The following is a 13,287-nucleotide window of genomic DNA, read 5'->3' as shown; positions in this document are numbered from 1 at the left end:
TACTTCATTTTAGGAAAGACCTGACCACATCATTACTACCTCCTGCCTGGGCTTGTAAAATGCTACAATCTCACAATCTCATCCCCACCCAAACACCCTTTCTCTTTGTTTGCTTCTAACATAGAGGCTAAAAAGTTACATACTTCCCAGCATTCCTTCTCTTCAGGAAATATGGTTCTAGCCAATGAGACACTGAGTGTGATTTTTTCTGAGGAAGAATTCTGGGGATCCGTTTATTTTCCTGAACAAAGGGAAAAAAGAAGGCTTGTATCTTCCCATCACTTTTCTTCCTCTTTAAATGTGGTTCTCACTAACAGAAAGGATCCTGCCTTGTTTGTGCACAGAGATATCACAGCACTGTGCTGGCTTCCTTTCCCAACCTGGTGGGGAGCGGACCAAAGCCTATGAGAACTGGACAAGAGCAAGGCGAGATGCGGCTCACCTGCTTTTCCCAGATTGGCACGCCCTCGAAGCAGAACAGCTGTTTCTCCTAAACTTGAGTTCAGAGAAGCAGGAACACAGGTTTTTCCTGTTACAATGTCATGCACCTCCCCAGAGCCGCTGCTCCACCCTGTTTAGAAAAGACCCCTAAAGGAGGAAGAGGGGCTTTTTTGGGCTATTTGCCTTTGGCTTTGGCTTTGGGCTTTTTGGTGTGGGAAGCTTTTGGAAGGGAAAAGAATTACTGAAGAGAAAAGAATTGCTAAAGGGAAATTGCTGAAAGGAAAAGAATGACTTAAAGAGGGTTGACAGAAAGTCTGCACCAAGAACTTTAACACTGGCCTTAGAAAAGCTAAGCTAAAGAAAAGCAAAAGAAAGAACTTCACAGTGCAAGTCTAAAGACCGAGACTTTAAGAGTTTTGCATATGCAGTTTGTAAGCCCAGCTGTTTGCAAGTCTGAGCACCAAGGCTTTAAGAAAGCCAAAGAGAGATAGGACAGTGCAAACCTGGGGGCAAATGACTTTCAGAGCGATTAAGCTAAGGAAGAGCTAAGAGAAAACATGGGACAGAGCAAGTCTAAGAAAAGAGGTTTTAAGCAAGGTTTTAAAGAACTGCAAGAAGTAAGGCCTTAAAAAATAAAGATAGAGAAAAGAAACAATGAGGGTTGGGCATCTCCACCTACGCGCTTAACACACCTGACCCCCCTTTCTGTCTATCCTGTCTCTCTTCTGAATCTCCAGTCACCCCCACTTAGCCCCAGTTAGGTTCGGTAATAACCAAGAATGAGAGAGAAAGCTGCTTCCAACAAGGGAGGGAGTGAGAAAATTGCACCCTCTCCAAGCAATAATTCTGTAACTGTGAGAAAAGGACCAGAGAACAGAGATGCTGCCCTTGATCTTGTTAAGCAGCTGAAGTAAAGTTTTAGGCTGCTATTTTTATCTAAACCATTCCTGTGTAATTTACTATAATCACATTTCCCTGTTACTTGCAAAATGTAATGATGCACTCTGCATCTCATTCAAATGAAAAGTCAAATTACAAGAATTTAATTCATCAGAAACTAGTGGGCACATCAATCAGAGAAAGCAATAACAGGCACGAAGATGTGCAAGTGATGTGTGTGTGTTTGGAAAATGATCAGTAGGTCAGTGTAATGCTGCCAATTCCTACCCTCACCATCGCTGCATTCCATCTACCTCTCAGGAGCCCAGTGTGATTCTATGTGGACTTTGCTGACTCTGATGACCTTTCTGAATTTCTGCCATAGAGAGAGAATGCGTGCTGGCTAAATGCTGTGTTCTGCCTGCTCAGTTTGCCTCTCTAACATCTGCCCATCTGAGGAGGCAGGGCTAGGTTCTGCTCTTACAATTTCCAGTCCCTCATGCCCCACTGAGGTTAACACGATTGAACTTCATAGCAAAGTAAGATAGAGCATTTTGGTTTTTAACCTGGATGGAAGAAGAATTTAGCAAAACAATATCTAGAAGTTAAAACAAAATCTTAACCATGTTTCCTCACTGTGAAGCAACATGAATCAACTTCAAATGTAGCAGACTCTGCTACTGAATAATTAAGACCTTTTGTTATGCTCATTTTCCTAACTGTGACATAAGGTTAGATGAGATGGTCCCCATGATAATTAATCCAGCCCCAAATCTATACAATTTAATGATTCTATATACTTTCATATTATATAAATGATTACTGATTACAGTGGCAATACTGACTTTCCAGGGAAAGATTAGATTTCCTTAAATATGTTCTTTTAAAATACCAAGGAACGGTCTTCTTCTTAAACCTCAGCTAACTAGAAAATGTTAATAATTCAAAATAGTCCCTTGTTGGAGCATTTTAGAAAATTCCACCTTCCCTGCATGTTTACCAGGGGTTGTCAAGTGGTTTCCTAGACCTATGATTTGGACTTCAGTAGAGACTTCTCAAGCCTCTCTAAATCATAACATTTTATAATATAAGACTAATATTTGAGAGCACCTTGTTTTGAGAATATAAATCAGCTTTGTTTAATGCCACAATATAGGTTTCTGAAATAAAAGAATAAATTTTACCTTTATTATTAGAAAAGCAAAGTTTTGGTTATTTAATCAAAATAAAATTATGGGAAAGTCAAGGTATGAGTGCTGACACACTCAAAACACATTTTTAAGAAAGCAAGATGTGTGACCTGCAAAATGTAACCCAAATTATTAAGGAGCCTTGAAGTGCAGAGGAAAGAAGATAGGCCCTATGAATTTGAAAACCATAATGGCACAATATGAAATACACAGGTATCTGCTCTTGAGAAGTGTCACAATACTTCTGTGCCCACTTTAACTTTTTACAGAAGGCCACACACATTTCATCATTGACAGAATTGTAATTAGCTTTATAACGATAATTGCAATCTACTGTGATTCACACACTTGTGTCCTTTCTAGTGCCAAGGATAAATGTAAAATGCAAGAATTAACAAAACAACTGGCTAACATTAATTACAAAGGTAAGTACATGGCAATGTTCAGAATTGTGCAAGTGGCTCTGATGGATGAGGCTATATTTAAATATCAATCTCATATCATAAATCACAAAATTGGCTTTCCTTGATGTGTTTTTGAAAAAACTAGCCATGGTGTGTGGTTTGTATTTCAGCTTAGACCAAAATACACTTACCTGACTAATCAGCTAAATAACTGTTCATATCCTTATCTCCCTCCTACTAGTGTCCTTAGTAAGCAGTGGTGAATCAAAGGGCAGTACTCTGATCAGAATAATGAGGCATTCTGGTTTAAAATGCAAATTCTCTGACCTCAGGAATTGTAGGAGTGGGATCCAGTGAGTAGCATTTTTAGAAGTTCTTCAATTCATTCATACTAAATTTTAGCAGTAAAGAAAATTTCCAGAATAAACTTCAGTTCATTCACACTAATTTCAGATGTAAAGAAAAATCCCAGAATAATCCCAATGCATCCTTCTACTGCTACATTAATTCATCAAAGGACAAGGAGCCAAGCATACTACTGGTAACAATTTCTCAAAGTAGATAAAATGAACACTCAAACTCCAGAAAAATATTTCCCAAAACTGTGGGAAGTCATTTGGAAAAGAATAAATCTGATTTTTAGTCTACTAATAAAGATTGAACCTTAAACCACAGCCCCATTAAATGGTTGAGTAAGGCCTTTAGTTTAGACATTTTCCAAGAAGGGCTGCTGCTCCTCCGAGTTGTTTCCAACATATCTGTCCTTATCTCTTGTCAAAGTTCTTATCACACAGTCTTATAATTTCCTTCAAGAACAGCCCCTCTTGTATACTGCACATTCACAAAGGTATGCTGGGAGATGGGGCTTGGTCATATGTATCCATGCAACCAGGCATGAATGCACCAAGGACAGTGGTGATGGAAGTGGCATTCTTAAGAGCAAGTACCCATGAAAGCCATCAGATTTGAGAGCCCAAGTGGCTTCTATGATATCTTGAAAATGTAGCACTTTTGGCCCAGACTTCAAGAAAATCAGCATGAGGAGTTCTTCAGTGTGGCCTCAGAGAAAATATCAATTGCTAACGTAAGTAGGGCAAGAATAATGAAAATGGCAGATATCACTTTGAAGGTGATCGTATTGGCTAACAGGTATCATATGTCTCAGGAATACTGTGAAGTAACTTTCAATCTACAAAAGCTGGCAGAAGCTGGAAGTCAAAGAAATATAAAGACTAAAATATTTACCCTACTGTGTATGTTCTCTCTCCCTCCCCAGACCAGTAGGGCCTGTGGAAATCTCTTTGTTATAGAGATTTCCAATGATCTCCAATGGACATGCCCCCTTCTGTAAGAGTCCACTGGATCATCCATGACCTGGGATTACAGCTGTCTACATTGACAGAGATTAAGAACAAGAGACAACTTGACCTAGGTCTACAATCCACATCAGCAGAAAGTAACTAATGATGGACTATGACTTCGTATTCCCTAAAAAGTTTCAGGGTCTCTAGTCCTAGAGGAGGGAAATGTTAGGTAGCAATTAGCTACGAGTGACAGATTAGGGAGGACACAGAGATGAGGAGGCAGAAAAATTATATTATTTTTAATAGCTACCTAAAGGTTCAGACTCAGACATTGGATCACAGAAGTTGCCAGTGCAGCCACGCTCCCACCCATCTCCTTTTGGTTCTTTAAGTTACAAAAATAGAGCTATCTGTATTAGCTTTTCTCTCTTTGAGATGTTAACAAAACCCTAGGCTTCTTGGATGCTTGTAGGATATCATGTCTGGCAGATGAAAGTTCTAAAACACACCTTCTGTCCCTATGATTTGGGTGGATCTGGATGACATGTCCCTGTTTTAGCAGCCATCGTGGCTGCTCAGATCCATTATCCTTAACCACATATATTCTCCCAGATCTCCAAAAGTATAAGACTAAGAGATGGTGGCCACCATTTTGAGTCTCTATTCCACTTCCAGCATGGGGAGCAGGAACTATTTCTCCCCTTTTTTTTCCATTTCTCCCTATTTTTATCCTGTTGTTATACTAAATTCCTTTCCTAATAAACTTGCTATTTTTTAAAAAAGAAATGTATAGAAACCTGGAAAACAGACCAAATTCAATGGCAGTTTGGAGCTGGAGTATGAGGTCAGCATTTTCAAGAGACTGCCAGCCACCCAGGCAGGCTGCACACTACTCACAGCTGTCCTTCGTTTGACCAGCTTCCTTCAAAGCTAACTGCCCATCACTATAAGATCAGGAATTTTAGGAACATGGACATTTTTCAGTAACTGGAATTTTTTCTGGTATTACTGTATTAAACCTTGAGCATTATTTGAAGAAAGAAAAATGGAAAAGCCAATATATAACATTAGAAACTGCCAATTGGACATCTGCACTTAACATCTCAGCACAAACAGTCTTAACAAATATGATCCAGGAACCAACATGGTCTGTTCAGACAGACTGAACTCTGGATGGCAGACATAAGTCTGAAATTTTAATTTCAGCTAGAAAAATATGTTTCCATACCCCAAAGAAGTAAATCATGCAGGAAACAAGACCAGCAAAGAAAATGACCAAGACAGCAAGGGCATTTTCAATACATAATGAATGGGAGTTGAAAGCGGACTCAAAATCCTTTCTTCACAACTTTGTAAAGTCGAAGTGATGAATGCTCTGTTCATGTACAGCTAACTAAGAAGTTACAAAAAAGTCACAAGTAAATACTTTATACCAGGCCTACTAAAAGGAAGAAAGTGATAATAAAGAGAAAGAAAGTGAGAAAGGAGTGAAGTTCAGAAGTCTTTTTTGAAATAAATTTTGCTAATGAAACAGCAATATAATTTCCTCATTATAGTTGTGATATACTGGAACAAAAATTCTAATATGTGTTGCTATAGGACCTGTGCCACTATGTTCGTGATAAACAGTCTCATATCTCTATCCCTTATAAATACATGTATGGATTTAATTTTAATGAAAAAGCATTGAGCTCAACTATGGAAGCCAAGAAGGGTAGACTCAATCCATTCACTTGGTGGAGGAGTTCTAACAATTCTTAACACCATGGCAATTCCTTATAATTGGGAAAGAAAGGCTGTGTAATAGCTGACCAAAATCTTCCTGGTTTCATTAAAACCCCATATCATTAAAGTATATGATAACCAGATTACATGTTCTCTAGGTCTTTTTAATAGTAAGCATTCCTTGATATTTTTTCCTCAATTAAATAAACTCATTTTATTTAACCTTTCTCCATAGCCCTACTTTCTAGACTTTCAGTCATTTCACTGCCCTCTTCTGGGCCACTCACCATTCTTCACACTTCTTCCACTGATATTATAAAATCTGAAATTGGACAAGTTACTCATCGTGCCCTCATTCCATTACAAAATGCAAAATGAAATAAATCTAAGCTAGCCTCAGTGCAAAAAATAAAAGGGAAAAATCTAAATCCAATTAAGCAGTAAAGACTGACTTTGCAACTCTATCCAATAGGCTTTATGCTTTGGTTTTATTTGTTTTCAAGTGAGAGAGAATAAATAAATGAGTCTTATTTAAGGAGACCTAACTGAGCCTTTGTGCTTTGTTTACAAAAAGCAGATGTGGAATAATATAGACTGCATCTTCCTCTAGGAGTTATAATACAGTGCATAATTACTGAAATCAAAATGGTGCTGCTAAGGCTTTTATTTGCTAGTTATTTGGCCCCTTACTTCAGTTTAACCTCACAAGCATTTGGTTGCATATCTAGTAAGTGCAAGATACACTCTTAGCCCCAGGGGTTAGAAAAGATAAGTGAGATTTTCCTCCAATGAGTTTTTACTTTCCCTCCCCTCCCACCCTGCCCCAAAGAGCTACACACAAACTCCCCCTGCCCTGGTCACTCTTTACCCCACTGCCCTGTTACAGTTTCTTCACGGTGCCATCCACTGTCCGAAATCATCTTCCTGACATATTTGCTCCACATTGTTCATGCCTTGCACTAGAATGTAAGTACAAGGAGAGCAGGGCTCTTATCTTTCTTGCCACTTTATTTTTTCTCTCCTTTTATTTTATTGTTTTTAAATTTATTTATATGTGTATATATTGTATGTGCCACCTCCCCTCACCAAACCTCCCCCTCTTCTCCAATTTTGTTGAAGAGAAAACATAAGAGATAACAAGAGAGTTTTTGCTAGTTTGAGATAAAGATAGTTATACAGAGAGATTCCTAGCTTTGCTTCAAGCACTTGTGTATTGCAACCCACATTGGTTCATTTCTACCTGACCTCTTTGCTACTTCCTAGTCCCCTTCCCATAGTGGCCTCTGCCAATTTAAGATTATTTTATTCACTCATCAACAGGGAGCACATTAACCACATTCAAATTTTAGGTTTCCTCTCCTTTCCCTGTTTCTCCCATGCATGTTGTCCCCTTAGTGTGTGACCCATGTCCAATAATATTTCTGCATTTGTTTTGGGTTAATAATCCGCATATGAGGGAAAACATTTGGCCTTCTGAGTCTGGCTAACTTTGCTTAAGATGATGTTCTCTAGTTCTATCCATTTACTTGCGAATGACAAAATTTCATGATTCTTTGTGGCTGAGTAAAATTCTATTGTGTATAAATACATTTTCTTGATCCATTTGTCAGTTGTGGGGCATCTTGGCTGTTTCCATAGCTTGGCTATTGTGAATAGTGCTGCAATAAACATGGGTATGCAGGTGCTTTTGTAATAACGTGAGTGGCATTCCTTCGGATATATCCCTAGGAGTGGTATTGCTGGATCATATAACAGATCTGTGTTTAGTTTTTACAGTAGCCTCCATAATGTTTTCCAAAATGGTTGTACCAGTTTACATTCCTACCAGTAGTGTATTAGAGTTCCTTTTTCTCTGTGTCCTCACCATTTGTTGGTGGTGTTCTTGATAGCTATTCTAACAGGAGTGAGGTGGAATCTTAGTGTGGTTTTGATTGCATATCCTTTATGGCCGGGGATGGTGAGCATTTTTCGTGTGGTTTTTGGCCATTTGGATTTCATCCTTAGAAAAAGTTCTGTTTAATTCAGTTTCCCACTTCTTCATTGGTTTGGGGGGAGTTTAGTTTTTTGAGCTCCCCTGTATATTCTGGTTATCAGTCCTTTGTCTGATGTACAGCTAGCAAATATTTTCTCCCACTCTGTGGGTGGTCTCTTCAATTTAGAGACCATTTCTTTTGTTGTGCAGAAGCTTTTTAATTTCATGTGGTCCCATTTGTCCATCCTTTCTCTTAGTTGCTGGGCTGATGGAGTCCTATTCCTATTGTTTCCAAGGTATCACCTGCTGTTTTGTGTACTAATTGCAAGGTTTAGGGTCTGATATTAAGGTCCTTAATCTACTTTGAGTTGATACTAGTACAGTGTGATAAACATGGATCTAGTTTCAGTTTTCTGCAGACAGATAGCCACTTTTCCCAGTAACATTTGTTGAACAGGCTGTCTTTTCTCCATCATATGTTTTTGGTGCCTTTGTCAAAAATAAGGTGGGCATAGCTATGTGGATTCATATCTGGGTCATTTATTCTGTTCCACTGGTCTTCATATCTGTTTTGTGCCAGTACCATGCTGTTTTTATTGCTATGGCTCTGTAGTATAGTTAGAAGTCGGGTATTGTGATACCTCCAGCATGCTCTTTTTGCTGAGTATTGCCTTGGATGTTTGTGGTCTTTTGTATTGCCAAATGAACTTTAGGATAGATTTTTCAATCTCTGTGATGAATGTCATTGGGTTGATGGGAATTGTGTTGAACATGTAGATTACTTTTGGTAGTATTGCCATTTTTACTATGTTGATTTTACCAATCCATGAGCATGGAGACCTTTCCATCTTCTGTTGTCTTCCTCAATCTCTTTCTTCAGTGGTTTGTTGTTCTCCTTAAAGAGGTCACTTATGTCCCTAATTAAGTTTACTCCTAGGTATTTAATTTTTTTAAGGCTATTGTAAATGGAATTGTTTTCCCATATTCTTTCTCAATTTAATTGGTGTATAGAAAGGTTACTGATTTTTGCAAGTTGATTTTGTATCCTGCTACATTGCTAAAGCTATTTGCTAGAAGTTTTTGGGTGGGGTTGGATCATGTTGTCTGCAAATAGGGATATTTTGACTTTTTCTTTACATGTTTGTATTCCTTTTATTTCTTCTTCTTGCCTTATTACTCTGGCTAGGAATTCCAGGACTATGTTGAATAGGAATGGGGATATTGGGCACCCTTGTCTTGTTCCTAAGTTTAGGGGGAATGGTTTCACTTTTTCTCTATTAAGTATGATGTTGGCTGTAAGTTTGTCATGTATAGCCTTTACAATGTCGAGGTACATTCCTTCTATTCCTAGTTTTCTTAGAGCTTTTATCATGAAGTGGTGTTGAATCTTATCAAAGGCTTTTTCTGCATCTATGGAGATAATCAAGTGGTTTTTGTCTTTGCTTCTATTAATGTGTATATTACATTTATTGATTTGCGTACATTAAACCATCCCTGCATCCCTGGGATGAAGCCAACTTGGTTGTGGTGAATGATCTTTCTGATAGGTTGTTGGATTTGGTTTGCCATTATTTTATTGAGGATTTTTGCATCAATGTTCATTAAGGAGATTGCTTGTAGTTGTCCTTTAAGGATGTGTCCTTGTCTGGTTTGGGGAGGAGTGTTAATACTGGCTTTATAGAGTGAGTTAGACAGTGTTCTTTCCCTTTCTATTTCATGGAAAAGTGTAAGGAATGTTGGTATTAGTTATTCTTTGAAGGTCTGGTAGAATTCAGCTGAGAATCCAGCAGGTCCTGGAGTTTTTCTGTTGGGGAGACTGTTGCTGCTTCAGTTTCATTATGTGTTATAGATCTGTTTGGATGGTTAAAATCCTCTTGGTTAAGTTTTGGATAGTCATAAGTATCTAGGAATTTGTCCATTCCTTCAGTATAGGTTCTCAAAGTAATCTCTGATAATTCCCTGGATTTCTGTGGTATTTGTTATTATCACCCCTTTTTAATTTTTGATTTTGCTAATTTGGGTCTTTGCCCTCCTCATTTTAGTCAGATTTGCCAGGGGCTTGTCAATCTTGTTTATTTTTTCAAAGAACCAACTTTTTGTTTCGCTGATTCTTTGTATTTTTTTTTTTTTGGTCTCTATTTCATTAATTTCAGACCTTATTTTTATTATTTCTGTCCTGCTTGTTTTGAGGTTTGCTTGCTCTTGCTTTTCTAGGAGTTTGAGATTGTAGCATTAGGTCATTTACTTGAGTTCTTTCTGTCCTTTTAATATGTGCACTCATAGCTATATACTTTCCTCTTAGGACTGCCTTTGCTGTGTCCCATAGGTTCTGGTAGATTGTGCTTTGATTTTCATTAGCTTCCAGGAACCTTTTTATTTCCTCTCAAATCTGCTATGACCCACTGATTGTTGAGCAATGTATTTTTCAGCCTCCAATTATTTGTGTGTTTTCTGCTGTTGTTTCTGTTGTTGAGTTCTAGTTTTAATGCATTGTGATCAAATAGAATGCAGGGAGTTTTGCTATTTTCTTACATTTGCTGAGGCTTGCTTTGTGTCCTAATATATGATCTATTTTGGAGAAAGTTCCATGGGCTGCTGAGAAGAATGTATATTGTGTTGTTCTTGGATGAAATATTCTGTAGACATCAATTAGGATTAGGTCCATTTGATTTATGGTATCATTCAGTTTGAGGATTTCTTTGTTGACTTTTTTGTTTGGATGAACTCTTGGTGATAGAGAGGTATTAATGTCTCCCACTACCACTGTGTTGGTGTCTATATGTGCTTTTAAGTCCTTTAGTGTATGTTTGATGAATTGGGTGCACTGACATTGGGTACAGTTATTTCCTTTTGATGTATTGCCCCTTTTATTAGTATGAAGTATCCTTCCTTATCTCATTTGACCAATGTAAGTTTGAAGATTATTTTGTCTGAATAACTATTGTTACTCCTCCTTGTTTTCAGGGACCATTGGCTTGGTAAATCTTCTTCAATCCTTTCACCCTAAGCCAGTGTTTATTTCTTTCAATAAGATGGGACTCTTGTAAACAACAGATTGTCAGATCTTTCTTTTTAATCCAGTTTCCCAAACAATGTCTTCCGATGGAGGAGTTGAGTCAGTTAACATTCAGTGTTAATACTGATAGGTATGTCCTGATTCCTGCCATTTAGTTGTTTTTGCTTTAAGGTTTGAATGTATCCAGTCAAATCAATGCTACTCTCTGATTGCTTATCTTTTCTTCTCCTGTGGTTTGATACTTCCCATCTTGTTGTGGTTTGTTTGCTTTCATCTTCTGTGTGCAGAATTCCTTGGAGAATCTTCTGTAATGTTGGTTTGGTGGTCATATACTGTTTTAGTTTCTGTTTATCATGAAATATTTTTATTGCTCTGCCAATTCTGAATGATAGTTTTGCTGGGTGGAGTATCCTAGGGTTGAAATTATTTTCATTCAGTGTGTGAAATACCTCAGTCCATACTTTTAAGGTTTCCATTGAGAAATCTGCTGTTATTTTCATGGGTTTACCTTTTTATGTTATTTGGTTTTTTTTTTCCTCTTACAGCCTTCAATATTCCTTCTCTGTTCTCTATGCTTGTTGTTTTGATATAATATGCCATGGGGAGGTTCCATTTTGGTCAAGCCTGTTTGGTATCCTGGAGCTTCTGTACCTGAATGAGCAAAATTTTCTTGAGATTTGGGAAATTTTCTATTATTATTTTATTAAATATATTACCTGTCCCTTTGGTTTGCTCTTATCCTTCTTCAATGTCCATGATTCTCAGGTTTGGTCTTTTGATGGAGTCTCTAAGTTCTTGCATATTCCTTTCACAGCTCTTGAGTTGTTTGACTAAGATTTCTTCTGTTTTTTCTTTCATTTCTATTTTATGTTCAAGCTCTGAGAATCTGTCTTCTACTTGGTCTGGTCTGCTGGAGTGGCCTTCCACTGTGTTTTTTGTTTGACTATAGGTACTTTTTATTTCCAAGATTCTTTCTTCTGAGGTTTTCCAAATCTTTGTTCAACTCTTCTTTTAAAATTTTTGTTGTCCTCTTCACTTCATGTATCTCTCTTTTCATAATGTCCTTTGTTTCACTTTGGTGTTTGCTGAGATCTTCTCTGAGTTGCTATTTTTGGGTTTCTGTGTCATCTCACGTTCTTTGTTTTTGGTGTCTTGAAATTTCTTGAAAGCATCTTGTACATTCTGGTTGACCATATCTAATATTTTTTCCAAGAATGTCTCAGGGAGTTCTTCCCAGATTTCTTCCTTGATGGCTTTTTTATGAGTATCGCTGAGTTCCTTAGTTACACTTATCATTGTTTTGCTGAGGTCAGGATCTGGGTATCCATTTTCTTCATTTCCCACTGAATACTGTATTGAATTTCTTTTTGAGGAGAGTGGTTTCAATCCCTCCTTCTTCCCATCACTCTATTTGGTGCTGTGCCACTATATTTTTGGTAGACTAGTTGGTAGATTTGATTGCCCAATTTCTTTCACTGATTTAATTTGTGTGTTGTGGCTGATTTGGTTGTTAGCTAGGTTGACATGCTGTATCTAACCCTGGTCTGGAGGTATAATTTAGCAATAACAAGTTCACAGGTTCAATGCCAGACCAGTTGTTACTGTATTCTATAGAAAAACCCTTTATGATAATATCTATAAACAGTAGGAGTTGGAGGGGTAATGGTTATTAGGCTAGTTCTAGATTGTGAAGAATTGGTAAAGGTTGCACTAAAAAAAAGTGGGGGTGGGAAAGAGAGTGGGTTGAGAGTTATGGGGGTTGCTGGGTTTTGTGGCTCTTGTGTGTGTTTGGGTGTATTTCTGTTGTTGTAGTGGAGGATGTTTATGTCAGGGACTGCAGGGGTCTAGGGTTGTGTGCATTTGGAAGAGTAGGCTTGTCAGAAGCTGTTGAGTGTGTAGAATGCAGGGGTAGTATGGTGATGGGTTGGGGAGGCTTGGAGGGGAAAGTGAATATAGGGGAAAGAGTGGAAGAGAAGGGGCAGAAAGAGTAGTTGGGACATAGTACAGGAGAAGGAGGGAGAGTGAAGAGGATGAGAATAGGGATAAGAGAATAGTGATGATAAAGTTAATAATACAGGAATAAAAAAAGAAAAAGAAAAAAGAATCACACACACACAAAAAAAACACCAGGTTCAGGAACCTGGTTCAATAGTTCAGTCTATTACTAAAAGTTCTGGAGTTATTCCTTAGGTATCTAATCCTGGTATTGGTTTTCAAGCAGAAGCTCTGATGTGGTCTCATCAGGTGACAGTCTTGTGAGTGGTATTTTGACCTTCTGTCTACAAGGTTAGTTGGAGTTAGGAGGTGAGGTAAGATTGCCAGCTCATGAAGAGTGGTCAGAGCTGTTTTTAGCAGG

At 38.0% G+C, this 13,287-nt stretch overlaps 1 protein-coding gene across 10 annotated transcripts in view; it reads right to left on the bottom strand.

The window, feature by feature from the left end:
- Rbms3 (RNA binding motif single stranded interacting protein 3) overlaps positions 1-13,287 on the bottom strand; it is a 1,393,896-nt gene that overhangs the window by 1,091,946 nt on the left and 288,663 nt on the right. For 2 of the 10 annotated variants that reach the window (XM_074074027.1, XM_074074025.1), the window contains one exon: positions 144-241. The exons of the other annotated variants lie outside the window; for them this stretch is intronic. The gene's annotated coding sequence lies outside the window, so the exon portion shown is untranslated. The remainder of the gene's footprint in view (positions 1-143; positions 242-13,287) is intronic. 10 annotated transcript variants of the gene reach the window in all.

This window comes from Castor canadensis, chromosome 5 (genome assembly GCF_047511655.1).
Source record: "Castor canadensis chromosome 5, mCasCan1.hap1v2, whole genome shotgun sequence".
NCBI classification, from domain to species: Eukaryota; Metazoa; Chordata; class Mammalia; order Rodentia; family Castoridae; genus Castor; species Castor canadensis.
This window is presented reverse-complemented; position numbering and strand designations above follow the sequence as displayed.